The sequence below is a fragment of the Ambystoma mexicanum genome, chromosome 1p, assembly GCF_040938575.1.
Source record: "Ambystoma mexicanum isolate Mex_15411 chromosome 1p, UKY_AmexF1_1, whole genome shotgun sequence".
Taxonomy (NCBI): domain Eukaryota; kingdom Metazoa; phylum Chordata; class Amphibia; order Caudata; family Ambystomatidae; genus Ambystoma; species Ambystoma mexicanum.
In genome coordinates this window covers 105,189,777-105,215,800 of record NC_090921.1, presented here as the reverse complement: position 1 = coordinate 105,215,800, position 26,024 = coordinate 105,189,777, and positions in this window count along the sequence as shown.

The window sequence follows — 26,024 nt, the reverse complement described above, 5'->3', positions numbered from 1 at the left end:
GCCACCCGTGGATTTTGGTGATGGCCCCATCCCACTGTTCTCGTTCTCCCCACTTGTCACCTCCGATATCCCCTTTTAGTAACCTCACCTTATGTTTTTAAATGATGAGCTCTCCATCCTGCATGGCATGCCGGGGCACGTAGATACTAGTTACTTCACTTGTTTGAAGGTACTGGTGGTGTTCCGGAGGAATATTGACTCCGGGGTTTATAAAGTTCAAAGAGTTCAATATGTCCGATGTTCACTCTTGTTCCATTCCCTTGTTGAATTGCAGCTGGTTCAAAAGAATGTTGCCTGGAGGCAGCTGATGGCGTTCAGGTAAGAGCCTGTATTACCCAACACTGTCCGGTAAAAGTTGCATGAGTTTAACTTGTTGTTTTCTCTCCCTTTATAGGTGCGGCATATGAAGATGAGGCGTATTAAAGGAATGCCTCTGGTGGTAAATCAGGTAAGCCTATGGTGGTAAGAGATTGTATTTGTCGGCTCTCTTGGCTCACCTTGTTGTTTCTTTTGTTTTCCCCCAGGTGCTGGAGTTCGACGAAGAAAATGATGGAGGCATTGCCGAGTCCAAAGATGCTGTGGACTGGTGAGTATAACAGCGCTGCTACTGGCGATGCGACGCGTGCTGAAATAATGTCCTTGCAGGCTCGGAGTCGTGCAAGATCCAGAATCAGGTAAGGAATTAAAATAATGTCCGTGATCTAACCTTTTCTCCTTCTTTCCCCTTTTTCTAGGAGCTCCGGATTCGAGGCGGGCGTGGTAGAAGACTGGATGCTGGCTTGCAGGCACGGTGAGCGTTACGCTGCACAATGCAGAATAACGCAAAGCGTGTGTTGCTGGTCGGGCGTGGTTTAAATAGCCTCAAAAGTAGTCCCAGGTAAGAAGTCCCTAGAACCACACCCGAGTATAAAATAGTCCCTGTAGTAAAATAGTCCCCTCCAGGCTTCACATTGGCCTGGATTCATTTGCAGCATGGTCTGTCTGAGGCAAGTAAAGACTATGAGCCGGGTGCCTTAGGCGCCAGGACTGATTCCTATTATGAGCCTGGCGCCTAAGGCGCCAGGTCTGAACCCAGATAGCCCCTAGCTGGGGCTGCTGAGGTTTTAATAAATGTCTGGATGCCTGCTTCCGGGGCTGATGGGCTTGGTCCAGATGCCCGGGGGTAGGCATCATGACAGCGCCCCTGCTCAGCGATAGTGCAGGAGGAACATGTGCCTCCTGCCCTGCGACAGTAATGAAGGAACATGTGTGCCCTGCCCAGCGACAGATATAAAGGAACATGTGCCCCCCTGCCCAGAGACAGTGAAGAAGGAACATGTGCCCCCTGCCCAGTGACAGTGATGAAGGAACATGTGCCACCTGCCCAGCAACAGTGATGAAGGAACATGTACCCCATGTCCAGCGACAGTGATGAAGGAACATGTGCCCCCTGCCCAGCGACAGGAATGAAGGAATATGTGTCCCCTGCCCAGCGACAGTGATGAAGGAACATTTTCCCCCTGCCCAGCGACAGTGATGAAGGAACGTGTGCCCCGTGCCCAGCGACAATGATGAAGGAACATGTGCCCCCTGCCCAATGACATCGATGAAGGAACATGTGCCTCCTGCCCACGGACAGTGATGAAGGAAAATGTGTCTCCTGCCCAGCAACAGTGATGAAGGAACATGTGCCCCCTGCTCAGCAACAGTGATGAAGGAACATATGCCCCATGCCCAGAAATGAAGGAACGTGTGCCTCCTGTCCAGCGACAGTGATGAAGGAACATGTTCCCCCTGCCCAGCGACAGTGATGAAGGAACATGTGCCCTCTGCCCAGAGACAGTGATGAAGGAACATGTTCCCCCTCTGCCCAGCGACAGTGATGAAGGAACATGTGCCTGCTGCCCAGTGACAGTGATGAAGGAACGTGTTGCCAGCCCAGCAACAGTGATGAAGGAGCATGTTCCTCCACCCAGTGACCGTGAAGAAGGAACATGTGCGCCCTGCCCAGTGACAGTGATGAAGGAGCATGTGTCTCCAGCCCAGCAACAGTCATGAAGGAAAATATGTCCCCTGCCCAGCAGCAGTGATTAAGGAACGTGTGCCCATGCCCAATGACATCGATGAAGGACATGTGCACTCTGCCCAGCGGCAGTGTTGAAGGATCATTTAGAGGAGCAGTTACATGTCTCTGCAGGAAATCCCCTACCTCATCAGCTGGTGTGACTATACCATGTAAATATTCGAAAGAAGATACCAACTGAGAAAACCCTATCAAATGTATCCCCGAAGAGATGATAATCTGAGGGAGGAACTTCCTGAAGGAATATGAAAACGAGTGAAAGAGAAGCCAGTGACATCACAAGAGACGAGAGTGACACACATGAGAATACTGGCTGAAGAGAATGTATAGATCTTACGGAAACTGGTGACGAAGTTAAGAATCGAGGAAACATTCATATACTAAAAGAGGATTTCACGTGTGTAAAGGGTTTAGGACGAAATTACCTAAGTAGAAAAGTCCTACCACCAAAAGTCTGACCCCCATTTATTCGCATAGTTATATGTGAGGGGGGGTAAAGATAATAAACATGTATAGGTGTAAGGTGGAGGGGGTGTGGGGTCTCCCCTACATATATATATATGCAAACAAATGAAGAAAAAAACCAGACTTTTGGTGGTCTGACTTTTCAACTCAGTAATTTCACGCAGATCTGTGTAAAGCACTGCAGAAAATGCAAGCCATTCAATAACTGTGCAGATGCTGTAACACATGTAGACTAAGTGATCATAGAAGCTGGCTATACGTCGTAAATAGAATGCAGGCAAAGCTGCCATTGTAATGAAACTCGACTTCGGTGTCATGATTTTAATAAGCCCGGACCCATGGAGAGGAAAGTCTGAGAACTGTTTCACAGCTAGAATTAGCTGAGATCATAGATGAGCATGGCAAGGCTGTCTGGCCTGGTATAAAAGCTGAAGCAAGCCAAGGTCAGTTATCTATTCTTGAAGGCAGTGAACGTGAGAAGCTGAATCATCCCTTGTTAAGGTGCAAAGAAAGAACACCAAGCCTACCAAGTTTTATTCATTTAAGACATTTAATTGCTGCAAAATGGACCACATCGTCGTCTCCTGTCACGTGAGCCAAGGATGGAAATAGAGTTGTACATGGAGTCCTAGAACAACGATAGTGCGTGCTCGCACTTATTTCCCAGAGACAAGAATACTCTGCAAGTTCAAAGACAATCTGCATGGCAGAACGCATGGGTGATGAGAGATGATGGGCTAATTGGGAGGGAAGCTAAAGTCAAGTTCACCTACTGGCATCTGGGTCGGAGTTTACCTGCTGCTAAGTGAACCGAATGTACCAGACATGGCACGAGCGTGCCAACCAATTGTAGAGGGCCATATAACAAAGGGCCTTATAGTTTAAAGGCTGATGATATATTGTATACTTAAAAGTGTTGAAGATGACATGTTTTAGAGGTAGGCATAAGTTGTCCACCTGACAGTAGATAACCATCACAATCCCACCCCTTATAGAAAGTATACTTAGATGTTCTTCTTGAACATATCACAACCGCTCGTAGGTTTTTCTAAGTTGCCACGTAGTATGATATCCGTTTGACGTATTTATTTCATTAAAGGATGTTTTTGTGTGCTCGAGCTCTAGCGAACGTCTATTGATGTCCGTTGTAACTCCGTGTTTTAGATAATTGTTAATAAAACAACAATCATGGCCATCTTCCTGAGTTGGTTCGATTACTTGGTGTCAGAGTTATTCTGCATCCCCATCCATCGCATTCGCAATATCCAAAGGGCCATATGCTCACGTGGTAGTGGTGCGGATGGTTAGAAAAGATCCAAACTAGTTTGCCCCCAGTCTTTCGGACGATCGAGTGTCCTCCGCCATTAGCCCAAAGATCATAGGGTTTCCTGTGGAGACCGGCCGATAGAAATAAACTTGCAAGAAGAACTGAGGTGGTGTGGCAGGTCCCCCTTTGTCAAAATCCCTGCCCGGTTTCCACTAGCGATCTGCGGATAGAAGGCAAAGTTGTCAGATTGCAGTGCAATGGAATCCAACACAAGGGCAGTCGCAACAAGCCCCTATGCAGACACAATAGTGTGCAAACAGGAAACCCTTCATCAGGGACGAGGATGAGCCTGTACACACAATAGGACAGCTCACAGGGTGACTTGATGTGTTCAGTACTATCTGTGACACCAGACCCGCACGAGGAACCAACGGTCAATGTGATGATAGGAGGCAAATCCTTTTCTTTTCTTGTTGAGCAACTCGTTCATGTATACAAGAGGGAAAATATCAAATGTCGGGAGTTTCCATGAATGTTCAAGGATTCTCTGGAGCTACAAATCAAGTTCCTTTTACTAATGAATTACCAGCGTTATAGGAGAGTGTGACATGTTTGTCCCTTTGTTATATTCATGACAGACACCGGTTAACATTTTGGGAAAAGATTTGATGACAAAACTTAACATGAAAATTTCATTCACTGATCAAGGAATAGTGTGTTCCACTCCAGGAATACTTTATTTTAATGTGGGTGAATTTATACTGGCATTCACAGGGCAAGTGGCTCTGCGAGGTGTTCCAGTAGATACAGAGATTGTTCTGTATGGAGTGAGCATTCTATTAACATGGCTACCTTGCTTAGTGGGAACAATTGTAAGAATACCTGATGAGTTTTTGTTTAGACCACGAATACCTATGGACGGAGAGGGGGGGCAGACTATCCCTATAGAATTAGAAGCAGCCATTGTACGAAGAGAAATGGCAATGCTCGGAGTAGATGATGAGGGTAGACCATGGAGAACAGTAATAGCTCTCCAAGAAGGATATACCTTGACTGACATTACTGAGGACGGCATGTACAGGGAAGACCAATCAGACAATGAAGTGGTGTTCTTTATGAGCATCACATACTGGATGAGGATAGAAAAGAGGGAAGACCCACAGTAAATGGCAATAATGTGGTAACATCCGGCATATTTTTGGGAAGATTTGGCGAAGGTGCCAAGCGCCCTTGGACCACAGGCCCTTATGAGGTTTATTAAAGGGAAATGGGGAGGTTACAATAAAGCTGAAGCCAGGGGTGATTTTACCTCGAGCAAAGCAGTACCCAATGTCTCGAGAGGCTGATGAAGGTATATTTCAGACTATTTCAGTACTGATGAAACAAGTGATTCTGATGCCATCGGAATCATCGTGGAACACTGCAGTGTATCTGGTCAGAAAATATAAAGGAGGGTCGTGGAGATTTATATAACATATGAGACCGATTAACCAGATTGTAGATGTGGAGTTTCCTCTAGTTTCTAATCTGGCGACAGTACTATGCAGTATCCCAATGGAAGCTCAATATTTCACTGTGATGTGGGGTGCATTTAAAGGCCCTAGACAGAAGCCCCTCACCTGAACAGCAGCATTTAAACACTGCCATCAAAAACGGCCTTGTTTTGCTTTTATTTCATCTGAATGACACACATTTCTACATTGCAACCGAAAACGGCCCTGCTTTGCTTTTATTTCCTTTGAATGAGCAGAAGTTCGACATTGTGACCAAACACAGCCTTGCTTTACTTTCTTTTTACCTGAATGACCAGAAGTTATACACTGCAACCAAAAACAGCTATGCTTTACTGTTATTTCACATGAGGGGCAAGAATTTCCACACTACAAAGAAAAACGCCTTTAGTTTTCCCTTTCAAAGGAACAGCAGCCCTTTAAACACTGCAAACAAAAAACGGCTTTGCTTTTTCTTTGTGCTCATGTCAAATTAAAGAACCATGGGAAAAGGGGGCCTATCCATCATTATCAGTGGACTAACAGCACATGTAAACTCACCCAAAAAAGGAGAGAAATCAAAGAATCCTGTGACTTGCAAGACAGGGTTTTAAACATCAAAAGCAAAAAGCCTGCAGATGTGTGTAAAGAAAAACGGCTTTAAAAAGCCACAGTGAAAAGATAGCACTACTCAGGCAGAAAATGGCAAGGAAATATGATGTGGGAGGGGGGGGGTTGACCAGAGCCAATATACATTATGTTCTAACCCACAAAACTCAATCACCTTTGCAGAGACACTTACTGCCGGAAGAACCAGTTTGGGCTGAGGCAGGAGCTTCAAATGCCAAAGCCCCACTTCCTGCTGAATATCACACATATCCTATAATGGTCCCACCATAAAATGTGATGCTGTAGAGGGTGTCATAATTCCCTCCTCTGCAAACATGAAGGCAGGAGCCCAAAGATTTCAAAGGAGGCAAAGTGTGGCTAGAGCTCGACCAGGAGGTGTGAACTCCTTGTTGCACCCCCTTCAAAAGAACTCACGCCACTTTGGGGAAGGGATAAAGCGACCCTCCCCCAGGTGGAACAAGACACTCCCAAGTTTCATTTTAACCATTTTTGCAGCAATCAGAATAAGAATCAATTTAGTTTTATGCTATTTTTTCACGTAATTTCCTGGCGGTTTTAAAGAGACTAATTTTATTTCCCTAGGACTTTGGGGACTGAATCGCCCAGGTAAGACTAGTTTTCGGCTGATCTGAAAAGGTCATAAAATCGTAATTAGACAAGGCAGCTGTGGTTTGATGCCACTGTAACCGGAGCAGTGCGTTCTGACAACGGGGCGATGAACAAACAAACATCATTGTAGAGGTAAGCATGCAAAAGCCCATTTAAGAGGAAGCATACATGTAGATAAAGCAAATAGCGTTGAAATTATCTGTGGATCATTAATTAAAGAATTTATACTTACAGACTGGCCATTTGCCAGACTGCGAGACATCTTGAAAACACATGCTGAGGCCGAACTTTTCTCGTCCAAAACAACGTGAGAGCAACTTTTCTTTCACCCACTTGTACTAAGCTTATTTACCATAAGTCAATGGGTGCTATAACTGATATATCGTTATGGAGGAACAGTTCGTCCTAGTTGAGACAATATTTGTTTGAGTAATGAAAAACATATGGCTTTAGACTAGGTGGCGTGCTCCACACAGGACTGTTATGATAACAAGCGGCTATATGGGTTAACCCCATACACAAGTTTCAAACATACATAGGCTCGAAATTTACATCGAACAATTATGTCATCCACTAGTGATTACGAAGTTTTCTCGAAAAACAAATTAATTTGTTTTATGTGCAGAAATATAAGATGCCATTTTGTAAAAATTGCAGGAACAAGTATTTATGGTTGATTTATTATTACAGTTTGATGACTGTGAGGATTAATACTCCGGGCAATTAAGAATTACCCCTAACACCATTACACACGAAGCCCCACACGTCTTTAAAGCAATTAAAAGGTTAATGTAAACTTTTGCATTTGCCTACCAATAGAGATACAATACCCTTAGTCGGCTTTTTACTATGTTATCAACACATTTTTCGTTTTGGCTTTTAGATTGTCAAAAGTGAAGGCTATCAATTTATGGGCAAGTTTCGACATCTTTTCAATATCTTGTGTCATCACACAATGTCCTGAAGATGGGTCCAGCGGACGTCTTACAGCATATTAGTTCGGCTATAGATTGTCATACTTATTTGTTGTGGATAGGACCTAGAAACACATTATTCTGTGTCCACAGAGTCAAGGACAAGTATATTATGGTTTTAGGATATATGTAATACCAAAATGTGTACCTCACATCCTTACTAACTACATAATCTTGTGACAATTAGACGGTTGTGTTTAGCCTAAAAGAAAGGCCTTTTTTGTTGGTCCCAGAAATTGACTTTCACTGAATGTTTTTATGTGATGTTATTTGTTAACAATTTGTTTTGTCTTTTTTTAACACTAGAATTTTTTGAGTGTTTTGTATTTATGACTTAAAATATGTAAATCTCTATTTTTCTGTCTGCATATATTGATTCACATGAAATATGGGACTTCTTGCAATTGAACTCACCTAGTACGTGTGCAGGCGGGTAGCTGTTTTTGTGGTATCCCTTATATACATATGTATCACTTCTCCACCACACAGCCCCCTAAAAAAGAGGACTATATAGCTCTAATTTGTGAATACTATGAGCTGAAAAGGTGACAAATATGAAAGCTGATGAAAAGTTGGAAGATCAAATTAGGAACATGCTGGATCATGTGCAGAGTCATAACTGTTGTACATTTTATGAAAATGACAAAAATGTGGCAAAGGGCCATGCTACCTTGTACGGAGTTGGCGATCAGCTTACCTAATTCCCTATGAGCAACTGAAACTGCATATCTATTTCATATGGCTGGGGCTAGTATAAGTATGTAGTTATGAGTCATAACTGGTTTTTGACAAAAAGTGTCATGTGAACAAAGAATTGTAATAAATGCAAAATGACAGATGGTGATCTCTTCCCTTGAACCAATCATTACTGGGAGCGAAGAGACAAAGAGAAACTGTCCAATCCTGGTGGAAGTGGTAATTACAGGGTACTTCCCCTAGATTGTAAAGTTAGGGATGTCATTTGTGCTATATAAGGGAGGCTGTACTAGGTCAGTGGACAGTCATACAAAAATCTGGGGAGACAGGAGAAGGAGGACGGAGAGAAGGCGGCTGAACCTTACCATCTTTGAGAGTGCAGTGACCAGACCCCTTGCCCTTGCTGTCCAGAGTGTCCTGCGATCTAGCTGGCTTCCCAGAACCCAAAACCAAGACTTGGTTTGTAAGTAACATATACCCCATCCCTGAATTGCATAAGCCCCTTCATTTTTGTAGCATTGCATTCAATATTTCTCCCATTGAAACCCCCACTGAAACCCCCATTGAAAACCCTATTGAAACCCCAAAAATTACCAGTGTAATTCAGTCACCTTCCCATAGAAGACTCTCTTATTTGTTGTGTATGTTAGCATATCTCCTTTGAAAAACCACCCGGTGTTTTTGTAAATCCTTAGTATATTTTTAAGTAAATCAATTCATTCCCCCATTGAAATTCATGGTCAAAATTGTTGAAATTAGAAATTAACCATCTTGTACCTGGTGTTGTATTTAATTATTATAGTCATTAAAGTGTTGCCTCATAAGAATTAATCTCTTCCTAACTGAAAACCGAATTTGTCCGTGTATTGTGTGCATTACCCATTAAATTCCTAATTGCATCTGTCCTATTAAAACCCAAACCGTTGTTCCATTGTGATCAATCCCTTTTGTCTATTAGTCTACCTATATGAGCCTCTGTTCTTATCATTAAAAATCGATTTTCCTATTGTGAGCTAAACCCCGTCCTGAGCTGCCTGTCATTGTAAACCCAGTATAAATGAATTTCCATTTGCCACTCAATGTTCTCTTTGCATTTGCTTTCTCCCAAAACCGATTTTCCCATTTCCTTTCTATTTTTTCCCTGGTGTGCTGATTAGTATTCTCTAAACTTTCCCTATCTCCTAAGTGTAAGCAATCCAAATGTTCTTCTATTCTGTCCCCTAGCAGTTGTGAGTAAGAATCAAAATCCCATTTTGCCATTTTGCTCCAAAAACAGGTTTTCACTTTCTTTGCTGGCTTCCCATTTAGGGGTGGTGTGGTTTACCACAAATCCGATGTTTTCTCTCTATTCCTACACCTTGCCACTGCCTTCCATTTAAAGGAATCAAGTTTAATTGATGTTTGGGGGTGAGTGTTGCAGGGGGGAGTGCTAAAACTGTGACACTATCACTTTCAACCTGATGGTATTTTCCTGTTTTGTCATTAAAACAAAAGCGAGGCTAACAGTCTACTTCAACCTGATGGTATTTTCCTGTTTTGTAATTAAAACAACAGCGAGTGTAACGGTCCATTTCAACCTGATTGTATTTTCCTGTTTGTCATTATAACAAAAGTGAGTGTAACAGCCCATTTCCACTTGGTCGCTCTAGATAAGATATTGCATTTGTGATGCCACAATTGTGGTGGCTGCTGTTTGTTGACTATTTTCCTTTTTCAATAAATAATATATTAATAAATATCTTATTGATACAGTGGAACAGATGCAACAGTTTTTTGGGGTTATGCAACCATGTTAGAGCCTTGGTGTTTGATTACAGTACCTACACAAGACCCTTTTGCAAGCTTTAAAGAAAGTGCAAGTGGATAAAGTAAAAATAGAATGGACTGAAGAAATGGAGGAAGGGTTTGAGGAGTTGAAAAAAGCAATTTGTACACCCCTTGTGTCATGCCAGAGCCGCTGGCACACGCATTGGCAACCATCATGGACTACTTGGTACTCATTTATCCTCCTAATACTCTTTGAACAACTCCTATTCACGCCTTGGTCTTTAATTTCCATTTGCTCGACTTTGGTTCTTTCTTATTTTATTCAACTAACTACATTTGCCACAATGCACCTTTCTACAGTCCTCAATTCCTGGCTATTCTCATTCATCGTTATTGGGACCACAATCCCCAGAAGCCCTAGCAGCCAGTGCTGCTTCCACCTGCTCAGGACCAGAGAGGGAGGAGGCAGATTGTCTTCAGGTGTGCTGCTCCAGCTGCTGTCAATTAGCCTGCCTCAGAACAGGGCAGGCCTGTATATAAGCAGCTGCCTGCAGGAGCACATTGTCTTGCATCTTGAGATCTCCCCGCTCCTGTTTGCCTTGACCCTTTACTTTGTATGCTGTTCCTGTTGCTGCATTATCCTGTTTTGATCCAGTGCCCTTTCTGGGCTCCCTGCCTTGCAGCCGATCACGCTCCGCTGCCTTCTACCTACAGCCCTTGTCCTCTGGGCTTCCTGCCTTGCAGCCTATTACAGTCCTCTGCAGCCCTCTACAGTCAGCGGCCCTGCTCCTCTGGGCTCACTCCTTGCTGCCCTGCTCTTCTGGGCTTCTTGCCTTGCAGCCTGCCTCACTCCGGCTGCCTACAGTCCTTGTCCTCTGGGCTCCCTGCCCTGCAGCCTGCCTCACTCCGGCTGCCTACGGTCCTTGTCCTCTGGGCTCCCTGCCCTGCAGCCTGCCTCACTCCGGCTGCCTACGGTCCTTGTCCTCTGGGCTCCCTGCCCTGCAGCCTGCCTCACTCCGGCTGCCTACGGTCCTTGTCCTCTGGGCTCCCTGCCCTGCAGCCTGCCTCACTCCGGCTGCCTACAGCCCTTGTCCTCTGGGCTCCCTACCTTGCAGCTTGCAACCCCCTGCTGTTTCCAAGCCCTTGTCCACTGGGCTCCCTACCTTGCAGCCTGCACCTCTTCGCTGCCTACAGCCCTTGTCCTCTGGGCTCCTTCCTTGCAGCCTGCTCCCTCCGCTGCCTACAGACCGTGTCCTCTGGGCTCCTTCCTTGTAGCCTGTCTCCCACCGCTGCCTACAGCCCTTGTCCTCTGGGCTCCCTGCCTTGCGGCTTGCTACACTCCTTTGCCTTAAAGCCTGTTTTACACTTAGCTGCCTAAAGCCCTGCTCCTCTGGGATCCCTACCTAGAGGCCCTATTCTTTTGGGCTCTCTGTCTGTCGCCTACGACTAATCTCTATCTGTCCTGTTCTTCTGGACTCCCTGCCGTGCAGCCTACTACAGTCCTCTGCAGTCCACTACAGTTTGCCCTGCACCTAGTCCCACTCTTGACTGCAGACCTGCTTCCTACTTTGCAGCCCTTCTGTTTTCCTGACTGCTGCTCCCTTGTTCTCTTCCTTGAGTCCTCTGTACTCCACCTTAGATTATCTACTGCCTTTCCTTCATTTCCTTCTGCTAGATTGCTCATTGACTTCCTTTTTGCTGGATATATCTGTTCTTGTCTTCTCATGTGTCTTATGTAATCCCTTTGTACAGAGCTTGCCTGTTGGTTTCCGGCAGGCAACCTCTGCCCCTTCCCTTGTCGTGTTTTCAGTGTTACAGACACCCACTGCTGTTGTTCCCAGCCATGAGCATACAGCGTGGGCCTCTGTTATAGCAATCTGTGCAGAAGGCTGGAGTTTCCTAAGGTTCGTGGAACACTCTTTCCCATTTCAGCATACACCCCAAGAGAGAATCCAGTTTGTTTGTACCTTTGTATCTTTTGTCCCTTTTGGCTCACAGCTACAGTTTCCTACTCTTCTTTCTTGTTGAACTTCCTGCTGTGTGTGCTTATCTGCTACCTTACTTCAGCACAGCCACCCAAAACCTACCTGGGTACCCTGTGCCACTCTTGACAGAGTGCCATTCCTGACACCTTGTTTTAGGAATTCCCAATTATGCTGAGGAGTATTATTTGTTTTCACACACAAATGGGACAGTCATGATAGCAGTGCTTACACAGAGAACTACATTGGGGTACAAGCATATAGCGTATTACAGTGGGAGTTTAGACCCAGTTATGAGAGGACACTTTGCTTGCAAACAGTCATTGGCAGCTGCCACGTTCGCAATTGAGAAGTCTACAAGTATTGTTATGGGCTGCTCTATGACTATCTTCGTGGAGCATGATCTCTTTGCCATTTCGAGAGAAACCTAAAGGCACATTGACATCCGAAAGAGCGTCAGCTTATGAGGTAATGATTTCTAACCTGACAATTAAGACTGTAAGATGTAAAATCCTGCCATGTTTATAGCTGAGCCAATAGAAGAAGGCGATCATGTGCATGACTCTGCTAATTATGTTGAATTTTATGATGATATACCCTATGTGAAGTGGAATGCTTTGGTGGGAGGCGAAATTCTCTTTATTGATGGTTCTTTGAAAATTGATCAGACTAGTGGGAAAAGTCATTCAGGCGCAGAAGTAGTGAGACATAGATTAAATGGAGAATTTGAAGTTGTAGCAAGTGCAAGGCTACGTCTCACTTTTCAGCACATGCAGGAGAATTAGTAGCACTTATTGTCATGCTAGAGAAACACGAAGGGCAGGAGGTGACGGTGTACAGTGACTCTGCCTATGTGACATCATCTGTACGCGCAGGATTAGCATGTTGGAAAAGGAGCGGCTACCTCTATGCAATCGGCACTCCAGTGCAACACGCATCCTTATTGGACAGGCTTATTAAGGCACTACAACTTCCACTGCCCATTGCGGTCATTAAATTCGCAGCACATACCAAGCAAACAGATTGTATCTCTTGGGAGAATGAAGCCGCAGACAAAGAAGCCAAAAGGGTTGCATATTCCCCAGATATTTTGAGGTTTGATAATGAGAATATTAAAGAAAAAGTAGTTACCACCATGTTAGTGCAAGAAGGGTTTAATACATTGCCGATAGCCCAACTAATAGAGAGTCATGGGAGTGCATCACAGGAAGAGCAGGAATTATGGAAACAGAGGGGGGTTCTTTATCCCTCACAGAATAATTATGATGACAAGATAGCACTGCAAAGCCGGTGATGCCAGTAGCATTATTAAAGGTTGCGCTTGAACAGCTGCATTACCCCACGCATGTAACTAGGGAGAGTCTTGCTGCTACGATTGCGGAAGTCTGGTTCATTCCAAATTTGTTTGAGCACGTTGCACTATTTATGGTAAACTGCATTGTGTGTCTAAAGTATATTTCTGGGCATACACTGAGAACAATTAGAGGGGTAATACCTCGACCGAATGGTCCGTTTCAGCATTTACATATCGATTATGTCAATATGCTGCAGGTGTGTAATGGATATAGGTATCCATTATTGGTGGTTTGTCCTTTTTCTTGGTGGATCGAGGCAGGCCTGTGTACGCACCCCGATGCCACTTGTGCAACAAAGGTTTTAGTGCATGAAGTTTTCCCGAGATGGGGCGTGTGTGAAGTGCTGAGATCCGAAAATGGGCCACATTTTGTTAATGAACTATTTGAATTCTATTGAATATAAAACACACATTTTCTTCTGCTTATCACCCGCAAGTGAACGTGATATGTGAGAGACTCAACAGCCTCCTTAAAGAAAGGATTGCCAAGATTAAATTGACTTCGAAGAAGGAATAGTTATATTGCCTACCCCTAGCTTTATATGCCCTTTCGGAATCAGTCAGGATCAGACCATCACCTCACCCCTCATGTGCTAGTGACAGGGCGGCAAATCAGAATGCCCCTTACAACTCCATCTAGAAGTAGAAGTGATGCCCAGAGTGTAGCTAAAACTTTAGGTGATGAGTTGCATGATTATTTGACATGTATGACCTCTAGCATCACTCTCATTTCAGATCAAGGCAAGCACAAGGGGGGGGTTGCTCTCAGAACACAGATGAAAACAATTCAACTACCAACCCAACTTCTTTCGGCACCTAAGTTATATGTTGGAGAACTTCACTAGGAATTGGCATGAGCCACGATTCAATGGTCCCATTTGCATTGAGAATATAACACCTTCAGCTGTAAAGGTCCAAGGAAGATGGCCCTGGCTTCATCTGGACGATGTAAAAGCCTATAAAGGTGCGACCCACCCTCCCATTGTTGTTGATCCAGAAGCACGACAAGAAGAAGAATTTCAGCGTGTGCAGACTCGATTGAGGACGAAGAAGAAGGACGATAAAGCAACTACCAGGGAATGATACAGATTTTGCATTTGAGCTGAAATTCAAGAGGACAATCCTTATAGATATTTTAGCAGGAGTGCAAAGACTTGCAGAGAATGTCAGGAATTCTGAAAATGTACTTTAGAAATATACATTGAATCATCATAGTTATGCCTAAATGTCAGTTCTTGATCATAAATTGGAAACAAGCTCAGTATCCAGATTCATTTTGTGGTGAATACCTTTTCTAAGCAGTTAAACTTATGGTACTTACTGACAGTGATGTCCATCAACCTGTGCTTGCTGTTTTCATGTTTATATTTCAAGCTTATCCTGCTTTTGTCAGAAGAGACATTGACATTCACACTTTTTTACAGGATCCTAAAAATGGCCCAGTGATAAGAAGGCTCCTCATTGTGATAATCGAGCAAATTTTACAGCTGCAAGTATAAATAAATGTGATGATTGTATTAAAGATAAGCAATGTAGAAGTTGGCATGGTTCTAGAGAATGAACAAATGCAACAAATACCAGGGTGGTGCGAAGAATTGATGCCAATGTCTTTCTGCATAATATATGCCTGCACGATTGCACTCTTTGTCTTTCTGTTCCTCATTTTACACAGTATCTGTCATGTTAGTACTGTCGCTGAGGCAGAGGCCCCTATGCCCCCCCCCTATGAGTAATGCTTTTGACTTGCTTCATGATTATTACTCCACCTTTCCATTTGGGAGATATAAGAGAAATGCAGAGGAAGTTAATGAGGGGATAATATAACATGTGGTATCAGTACATGAGAAAGGCGGGAGAGAGAACATCTAAGGAGAGTTGCTACGTCTGTGCTTTCATCCACTATGCCAGGAATACAGTGTCGAACTTTCATCTCCAGAGAAGTTCCAGAACACGATGCAAGGTCCTCGTTCATCTTGCAGCATGTATGACCAGAGGACAATTTCAGGGAAGTTGGGCCACTTCACGATGGAGATCCTAATGGTTGTTTCCATACCATGATGATAATATCAAGACAACACAGATGGAAAAGGAATATGGATTAAAGAACAAAATGCTTTTGTATCCTGCAGCAGGACAGGATGAGGTGGTCATTGAAGAGATGATGAAAATGAAATGCCCTGATTTGACAGAAATAGCTGGATCGCCTTGATGTTGGGAACAAACTCAAGTCTTAGTCTATGGATGAGTGAAGTCCAAAAAGGGATGGGAAGAAGGACTGATGTCCTGTGCAGTTTATCTACTGAAGCCAGAATATGTACAAGAGGTGCAGTGAGTGATCGATGGATGTTTGAAGTCATGGGCCAAACATGGCACACTACTGACATGGGGAGAAGATAATTCAGGTCCAAGGGTTGTGATTCCATTGGCAAATGCAACATAAAGAATCATGTGGGAGACAACAAGGACTGCAGAACTACAGTTGATGTTTCCAGGATGGGAGCAGGGACAACGGTCCTGATGAATAGATATTGGGCATGTGGGCTCAGGGCCTTCCTGAAGCGGCCCAAGGATTGGGGAGGAACGTGTTCCTTGGTGCTCATTCATGTTCCAGCATTAGTGATTCCTCAGAGTGTTCTGAACAGTGGAGAATTTCCAAAAGCAGATGCTCATTTGAGAAAAAGAAAATTGATTGAATTCCTCAATCGAACCAGACGAGGTAATTACTTCCCAGACAAGTCAATAGAAGCATATGACTCCATTCCTTATGAACACAGGTTGTTCAGCAAGACTGCTTCAGTCTTTAGGACTATATTCATGCCTGGGATCCAGACGTGGCCAATGCCAAATGGTTGCAGATTAAAAGATGGGAGCTCATGCAGACGATCAATAGCACCATAAAGGGATTCAATGCTATCAAGGAAGAGCTGAGGGCTATACGACTAATGACCGTGCAGAACAGATATGTCCTTGACATGATCACTGTGATGGAAGGAGGAGTTTGTGACAAAAGCAGGCCATCAAGTTGCACATTCATACCTTCTCACAATGATGAAAATGGGTCCTTTACAGAGGCCACAACGTTGCTGACAAACCTGCATAACAAGATGGAAGACGAGACAGAGGACATTGTAGATGACAGTTGGTTTGATTCAATATTCTCATGGATTCCACAGTGGATGGCAAACATCTTCAAGTTTCTTGGAGCAATATTGGTCATAGTGATGTTTGGATTCTGTGTGATTCGGATAATACTTGCACAATGCAAGAAGACAGCAAAAAAAGCAGCACAAAAGAAGATCATGATCAATGTAGAATCTGAGTTTGGACCCAAGGAATTGACCGATGAAGAAGTCTGAAAATATAGAAAGGCAGTATTGTAGCACCCAAAGTTCATGTATCCAAAGAATCATAAGAAGTATGTGGGACAATGGGTCTATTGTAATCTGAATGCACAGTGCAACTAAATGACCTGGAGTGTAGACGAACATGTTAAATCAGCCGGCACCCTGATGCAGGTGCTGAAGATCTGGACTCCGAAGAGGCACTTCTTCAAGAGAAAATACCAAGATGGGGAGACCATTGAAGAGGTGGTTGATGACTCGACCAGAGGGAGGAATGTAGAGGAGCAATTACATGCCTCTGCAGTAAATCCCACCCCCTAAATCCTATATGTTGGAAGCCTGAGATTGTGCCATGCTTGACAGCAGTTGTAACCATATCCCAGAGAATATTTGAAAGAAGGTACACACGGAGAAAGCCCTATCAAATGTATCCCGGAAGAGACGACAATATGATGGAAGAACTCCCTGAAGGAATATGAAAAAGAGTGAAAGAGGAGCCAGTGATGTCACAAGAGACAAGCGTGACGCACTGAGAATACTAGCTGAAGAAAATGCATGGATCTTACAGAAACTGATGAAAAAGTTAAGAATGGAGTAAACTTTCATATGCGAGAAGAAGATTGCACGTGTGTGAAGCAAAGCAGAAAATGCAAGCTGTTCAATAACTGTACAGATGCTGTAACGCAAGTAGTCTAAGTGATCATAGGAGCTGGCTACACGTAGTAAAAAAACTGCAGGCGAAGCCACCATTGCATAGAAACTGGACATTGGTGTCATGATTTTAGTAAGCCCGAACACACAGAGAGAAAAGGCCGAGAACTGTTTGCAGCAAGAATTAGGTGAGATCGTAGATGAGCATGACGAGGTTGTCTGGCCTGGTGTATGACGTCATGTCTGATGTATCTTTTGTATAAAAGTATGTTTGTATGTGAAATTCACTGAGAGCTCGAGTAGTAACTCCCTGTTTAAGATATTTGTTAATAAAACAGCAACCTTTGCCATCTTCCTGAGTTGATTCGATTATTTGGTGTCGGAGTTATTCTGCATCCCTATCCATTGCATGCATGATATCCAAAGGGCCATATGCCCAAACATGTTCCTCGTACCCACCAACAGTGATGAAGGAACATGAACCACCTGTCCAGAGAGAATGTGTGCCCCCTGGCCAGTGACATTGATGAAGGAATCTGTACCCTGCCCAGTGACAGTGATAAAGGAACATGTGCCCCTGCCCAGCGATTGTGATAAAGTAACATGTGACCCCTGCCCAGCGACAGTGATGAATGCACATATGCCCCCTATCTAGCGACAGTGATGAAGGAACATGTGCCTACTGCCCAGCGAAAGTGATGATGGAACATGTACCCCCTTCCCAGCGATGGTGGTGAAGGAACATGTGCCTCGACCAGCAACATTGATGAAGGAAAATGTGCCCCCTGCCAGCAGCAGTGATGAAGGAATGTGTGCCCCCAGCCCAGTGAACAGTGATGAAGAAACATGTGCCCATGCCATGACAGTGATGAAAAACCTTTCGACAGTGATGAAAAACGTGCGCCCCTGGCCAGTGACATTGATGAAGGAATCTGTACCCTGCCCAGTGAAAGTGATAAAGGAAAATGTGCCCCCCTGCCCAGCGATTGTGATGAAGTAACATGTGCCCCCTGCCCAATGACAGTGATGAAAGAATGTGTGTCCCTGCACAGCAACAGTGATGATGGAACATGTCCCCCTTGCCCAGTGACAGTGATGATGGAACATGTGCCCCCTGCCCAGCGACAGTGATGAAGGAACCGGTGCCCCCTGCTCAGCTACAGTGATGAAAGAACATATGCCCCTTACCCAGTGACTGTGATGAAAGGGACTTGTGCCCCCTGCTCAGCTACAGGGATGAAGGAACATGTGCCCCCTTCTCAGCGACAGTGATGAAGGAACATGTGCCCCCTGTCCAGTAAAAGTGATGAAGGAACATGTGCCCCCTGCCCAGTGACAGTGATGAAGGAACATGTGACCCTTGCCCAGCGACAGTGATGAAGAAACATGTGCCTCCCACCCACTGACAGTGATGAAGGAACATGTGCTCCCTGTCCAGCGACAGTGATGAAGGAACATGTGCCCCCTGCCCAGCGACATTGATGAAGGAAAATGTGCCCCCTGCCCAGCAGCAGTGATGAAGGAACATGTGCCCCCCTACCCAGCCAACTTGATGATAGAACGTGTGACACCTGCTGAGCGACAGTGATGAAAGAACATGTGCTCTCTGCCCAGTGGCAGTGATGAAGCAACGTGTGGCCCTGCCCAGCGGCAATGATGAAGAAATGGGTGCCCCTGACCAGTGACAGTGATGAAGGAAAGTGTACCCCCTGCCCAGCGACAGTGATGAAAGAACATGTGCCTCCTGCCCAGCAACAGTAATGATGGCATGTGTGCCCTCTGCCCAGCGACAGTCATGAAGGAATATGTGCCCCCCCCGCCCAGCGACAGTGCAGGAAGAACATGTGCCTCTTGCCCAGTGACAGTGAGGAAGGAACAAGTCCCCCTGCCCAGCAACAGTGATGAAGGAACAAGTGCCTCCTGCCCAGCGACAGTGATGAAGGAACATGTGCCTACTGCCCAGCGAAAGTGATGATGGAACATGTACCCCCTTCCCAGCGATGGTGGTGAAGGAACATGTGCCTCGACCAGCAACAATGATGAAGGAAAATGTGCCCCCTGCCAGCAGCAGTGATGAAGGAATGTGTGCCCCCAGCCCAGTGAACAGTGATGAAGAAACGTGTGCCCATGCCATGACAGTGATGAAAAACCTTTCGACAGTGATGAAAAACGTGCGCCCCTGGCCAGTGACATTGATGAAGGAATCTGTACCCTGCCCAGTGAAAGTGATAAAGGAAAATGTGCACCCCTGCCCAGCGATTGTGATGAAGTAACATGTGCCCCCTGCCCAATGACAGTGATGAAGGAATGTGTGTCCCTGCACAGCAACAGTGATGATGGAACATGTCCCCCTTGCCCAGTGACAGTGATGATGGAACATGTGCCCCCTGCCCAGCGACAGTGATGAAGGAACATGTGCCCCCTGCTCAGCTACAGTGATGAAAGAACATGTGCCCCTTACCCAGTGACTGTGATGAAAGGGACATGTGCCCCCTGCTCAGCTACAGTGATGAAGGAACATGTCCCCCTTGCCCAGTGACAGTGATGAAGAAACATGTGCCTCCCACCCACTGACAGTGATGAAGGAACATGTGCTCCCTGCTGAGCGACAGTGATGAAGGAACATGTGCCCCCTGCCCAGTGACAGTGATGAAGGAACATGTGACCCTTGCCCAGCGACAGTGATGAAGAAACATGTGCCTCCCACCCACTGACAGTGATGAAGGAACATGTGCTCCCTGCTGAGCGACAGTGATGAAGGAACATGTGCCCCCTGCCCAGCGACAGTGATGAAGGAAAATGTGCCCCCTGCCCAGCAGCAGTGATGAAGGAACATGTGCCCCCCAACCCAGCCAACTTGATGATAGAACGTCTGACACCTGCTGAGCGACAGTGATGAAAGAACATGTGCCCTCTGCCCAGTGGCAGTGATGAAGCAACGCGTGGCCCTGCCCAGCGGCAATGATGAAGAAATGGGTGCCCCTGACCAGCGACAGTGATGAAGGAAAGTGTACCCCTGCCAAGTGACAGTGATGAAGAAATGTGTGCCACTGCCCAGCGACAGTGATGAAGGAACATGTTCCCCCTGCCCAGCGACAGTGATGAAAGAACATGTGCCTCCTGCCCAGCAACAGTAATGATGGAATGTGTGCCCTCTGCCCAGCGACAGTCATGAAGGAATATGTGCCCCCCCCGCCCAGCGACAGTGCAGGAAGAACATGTGCCTCTTGCCCAGTGACAGTGAGGAAGGAAAAAGTACCCCTGCCCAGCAACAGTGATGAAGGAACAAGTGCCTCCTGCCCAGCGACAGTAATAAAGGAACATGTGTCCCCTGCACAGTGACAGTGAAGAAGGAACATGTGTCCACTTCCCAGCGACAGTGATGAAGGAACGTGTGCCCCCTGCCCAGCGACAGTGATGAAGGAACAGAACATGTGCCCTCCTGCCCAGTGCCAGTGCAGGAGGAACATGTGCCTACTGTCCAGTGACAGTGATGAAGGGACATGTGTCCCCTGCCCAGCAACAGTGATGAAGGAACATGTGCCTGCTGCCCAAGGACAGTGAAGGAGCATGTGTCCTCTGCCCAGTGACAGTGAAGAAGGACCATGTGTCCCCTGCCCAGTGACAGTGGTGACGGAATGTGTGCCCTCTGCCCTGCGACAGTGATAAAGGAACGTGTGCCTGTGCCCTAGCGACAATGATGAAGGACCATGTGCCCCTGAACAGTGACAGTGATAAAGGAATGTGTGCCCCCTGCCCAGCGACAGTGATGAAAGAACATATGCCCCCTATCTAGCGACAGTGATGAAGGAACATGTGCCTCCTGCCCAGTGACAGTGATGAAGGAACATGTGCCCTCTTCCCAGCGACGGTGGTGAAGGAACATGTGCCTCCATCCAGCGACAGGAACGAAGGACAATGTGCCATCTGCCCAGCAGCAGTGATGAAGGAACATGTGACCCTTGCCCAGCGACAGTGATGAAGAAACATGTGCCTCCCACCCACTGACAGTGATGAAGGAACATGTGCTCCCTGCTGAGCGACAGTGATGAAGGAACATGTGCCCCCTGCCCAGTGACAGTGATGAAGGAAAATGTGCCCCCTGCCCAGCAGCAGTGATGAAGGAACATGTGCCCCCCTACCCAGCCAAATTGATGATAGAACATGTGACACCTGCTGAGCGACAGTGATGAAGGAACATGTGCCCTCTGCCCAGTGGCAGTGATGAAGCAACGTGTGGCCCTGCCCAGCGGCAATGATGAAGAAATGGGTGCCCCTGACCAGCGACAGTGATGAAGGAAAATGTACCCCTGCCAAGTGACAGTGATGAAGAAATGTGTGCCACTGCCCAGCGACAGTGATGAAGGAACATGTTCCCCCTGCCCAGCGACAGTGATGAAAGAACATGTGCCTCCTGCCCAGCAACAGTAATGATGGAATGTGTGCCCTCTGCCCAGCGACAGTCATGAAGGAATATGTGCCCCCCTCGCCCAGTGACAGTGCAGGAAGAACATGTGCCTCTTGCCCAGTGACAGTGAGGAAGGAACAAGTACCCCTGCCCAGCAACAGTGATGAAGGAACAAGTGCCTCCTGCCCAGCGACAGTAATAAATGAACATGTGTCCCCTGCACAGTGACAGTGAAGAAGGAACATGTGTCCACTGCCCAGCGACAGTGATGAAGGAACGTGTGCCCCCTGCCCAGCGACAGTGATGAAGGAACAGAACATGTGCCCTCCTGCCCGGTGCCAGTGCAGGAGGAACATGTGCCTACTGTCCAGCGACAGTGATGAAGGGACATGTGTCCCCTGCCCAGCAACAGTGATGAAGGAACATGTGCCTGCTGCCCAAGGACAGTGAAGGAGCATGTGTCCTCTGCCCAGTGACAGTGAAGAAGGAACATGTGTCCCCTGCCCAGTGACAGTGGTGAAGGAATGTGTGCCCTCTGCCCTGCGACAGTGATAAAGGAACGTGTGCCTGTGCCCTAGCGACAATGATGAAGGACCATGTGCCCCTGAACAGTGACAGTGATAAAGGAATGTGTGCCCCCTGCCCAGCGACAGTGATGAAGGAACATATGCCCCCTATCTAGCGACAGTGATGAAGGAACATGTGCCTCCTGCCTAGTGACAGTGATGAAGGAACATGTGCCCCCTTCCCAGCGACGGTGGTGAAGGAACATGTGCCTCCACCCAGCGACAGGGACGAAGGACAATGTGCCATCTGCCCAGCAGCAGTGATGAAGAAACATGTGCCCATGCCCAGCAACAGTGATGATCGAACATGTCCCTCTTGCCCAGTGACAGTGATGATGGAACATGTCTCCCCTGCTCAGCTACAGTGATGAAAGAACATGTGCCCCCTGCCCAACGATAGTGATGAAGGAACATGTGCTGTCTGCCCAGTGACAGTGATGAAAGAACATGTGCCACCTGCTCAGCGACATAGATGAAGGAACTTGTTCCCTCTGCCCAGTGGCAGTGATGAAGGAACCGGTGCTCATGCCCAGCGACAGTGATGAAGGAATGTGTGCCACTGCCCAGTGACAGTGATGAAGGAACGTGTGCCCATGCCGAGCGACAGTGATGAAGGAATCTGTGCCCCTGCCCAGCGACAGTGATGAAGGAACATTTGCCCACTGCCCAGCGATAGTGATGAAGAAGCATGACCCCCTTGCCCAGTGACAGTGATGAAAGGGACATGTGCCCCCTGCTCAGCTACAGTGATGATGGAACATGTGCTCCCTTCTCAGCGACAGTGATAAAGGAACATGTGCCCCCTGTCCAACAAAAGTAATGAAGGAACATGTGCCCCCTGCTCGGTGACAGTGATGAAGGAACGTGTGCCCCTTCCCAGCGACAGTGATGAAGAAACATGTGCCTCCCGCCCACTGACAGTGATGAAGGAACATGTGCCCCCAGCAAAGCTACAGTGATGAAGGAACATGTGCTCCCTGCTGAGCGACAGTGATGAAGGAACATGTGCCCCCTGCCCAGCGACAGTGATGAAGGAAAATGTGCCCCCTGCCCAGCAGCAGTGATGAAGGAACATGTGCCCCCCTACCCAGCCAAATTGATGATAGAACATGTGACACCTGCTGAGCGACAGTGATGAAGGAACATGTGCCCTCTGCCCAGTGGCAGTGATGAAGCAACGTGTGGCCCTGCCCAGCAGCAATGATGAAGAAATGGGTGCCCCTGACCAGCGACAGTGATGAAGGAAAGTGTACCCCTGCCAAGTGACAGTGATGAAGAAATGTGTGCCACTGCCCAGCGACAGTGATGAAGGAACATGTGCCCCCTGCCCGGCGAAAATGGTGAAGGAACATGTGCCTCCTGCCCAGCGACAGTGGTGAAGGAACATGTGCCTCCTGCCCAGTGACAGCGATGATGGAACATGTGCCCCCTTCCCAGCGACGGTGGTGAAGGAACATGTGCCTCCATCCAGCGACAGTAACGAAGGACAATGTGCCGTCTGCCCAGCAGCAGTGATGAAGGAACATGTGCCATGCCCAGCACCAGTGATGATCGAACATGTCCCTCTTGCCCAGTGACAGTGATGATGGAACATGTGCCCCCTGCCCAGCGACAGTGATGAAGGAATATGTGCCCCCTGCTCAGCTACAGTGATGAAAGAACATGTGCCCGTGCCCAGTGACAGTGATGATGGAACATGTGCCCCCTGCCCAGCGACAGTGATGAAGGAATATGTGCCCCCTGCTCAGCTACAGTGATGAAAGAACATGTGCCCGTGCCCAATGACAGTGATGAAGGAACATGTGCTGTCTGCCCAGTGACAGTGATGAAAGAACATGTGCCCTGCCCAGCGCCAGTGATGAAGGAATCTGTACCCTGCCCAACAAGTGATGAAGGAACATGTGCCCCCTGCACAGTGATAGTGATGAAGTAACATGTGCCCCCTGCCCAGTGACAGTGATGAAGGAACATGTGCCCATCCCCAGCAACAGTGATGATCAAACATGTCCCCTATGCCCAGTGACAATGATGATGGAACATGTGCCCCCTGCCAGCGACAGTGATAAAGGAACATGTGCCCCTGGCCAGCAACAGTGATGAAGGAACATGTGCCCCTCTGTCCAGCGAAAGTGATGAAGGAACATGTGCCACCTGCTCAGCGACATAGATGAAGGAACTTGTGCCCTCTGCCCAGCGACAGTGATGAAAGAACATATGCCCTGCCCAGCGCCAGTGATGAAGGAATCTGTACCCTGCCCAACAAGTGATGAAGGAACATGTGCCCCCTGCACAGTGATAGTGATGAAGCAACATGTGCCCCCTGCCCAGTGACAGTGATGAAGGAACATGTGCCCATCCCCAGCAACAGTGATGATCAAACATGTCCCCTATGCCCAGTGACAGTGATGATGGAACATGTGCCACCTGCTTGGCGACATAGATGAAGGAACTTGTGCCCTCTGCCCAGCGACAGTGATGAAGGAATGTGTGCCCCCTGCTCAGCTACAGTGATGAAAGAACATGTGCCCCCTGCCCAACGATAGTGATGAAGGAACATGTGCTGTCTGCCCAGTGACAGTGATGAAAGAACATGTGCCCTGCCCAGCGCCAGTGATGAAGGAATCTGTACCCTGCCCAACAAGTGATGAAGGAACATGTGCCCCCTGCACAGTGATAGTGATGAAGTAACATGTGCCCCCTGCCCAGTGACAGTGATGAAGGAACCGGTGCCCATCCCCAGCGACAGTGATGAAGGAATGTGTGCCCCTGCCCAGTGACAGTGATGAAGGAACGTGTGCCCATGCCGAGCGACAGTGATGAAAAACGTGTGCCCCCTGCCCAGCAACAGTGATGAAGGAATCTGTGCCCCTGCCCAGCGACAGTGATGAAGGAACATGTGCCCACTGCCCAGCGATAGTGATGAAGAAGCATGACCCCCTTGCCCAGTGACAGTGATGAAAGGGACATCTGCCCCCTGCTCAGCTACAGTGATGATCGAACATGTGCTCCCTTCTCAGCGACAGTGATGAAGGAACATGTGCCCCCTGTCCAACAAAAGTGATGAAGGAACATGTGCCCCCTGCTCGGTGACAGTGAGGAAGGAACGTGTGCCCCTGCCCAGCGACAGTGATGAAGAAACATGTGCCTCCCGCCCACTGACAGTGATGAAGGAACATGTGCCCACAGCAAAGCTACAGTGATGAAGGAACATGTGCTCCCTGCTGAGCGACAGTGATGAAGGAACATGTGCTCCCTGCTGAGCGACAGTGATGAAGGAACATGTGCCCCCTGCCCAGCGGCAGTGATGAAGGAAAATGTGCCCCCTGCCCAGCAGCAGTGATGAAGGAACATGTGCCCCCCTATCCAGCCAAATTGATGATAGAACATGTGACACCTGCTGAGCGACAGTGATGAAGGAACATGTGCCCTCTGCCCAGTGGCAGTGATGAAGCAACGTGTGGCCCTGCCCAGCGGCAATGATGAAGAAATGGGTGCCCCTGACCAGCGACAGTGATGAAGGAAAGTGTACCCCTGCCAAGTGACAGTGATGAAGAAATGTGTGCCACTGCCCAGCGACAGTGATGAAGGAACATATGCCCCCTGCCCAGCGAAAGTGATGAAGTAACAAGTCGCCCCTGTCCAGTGACAGTGAAGAAGGAATATGTGTCCCCTGCCCAGTGACAGTGGTGAAGGAATGTGTGCCCTCTGCCCTGCGACAGTGATAAAGGAACGTGTGCCTGTGCCCTAGCGACAATGAGTAAG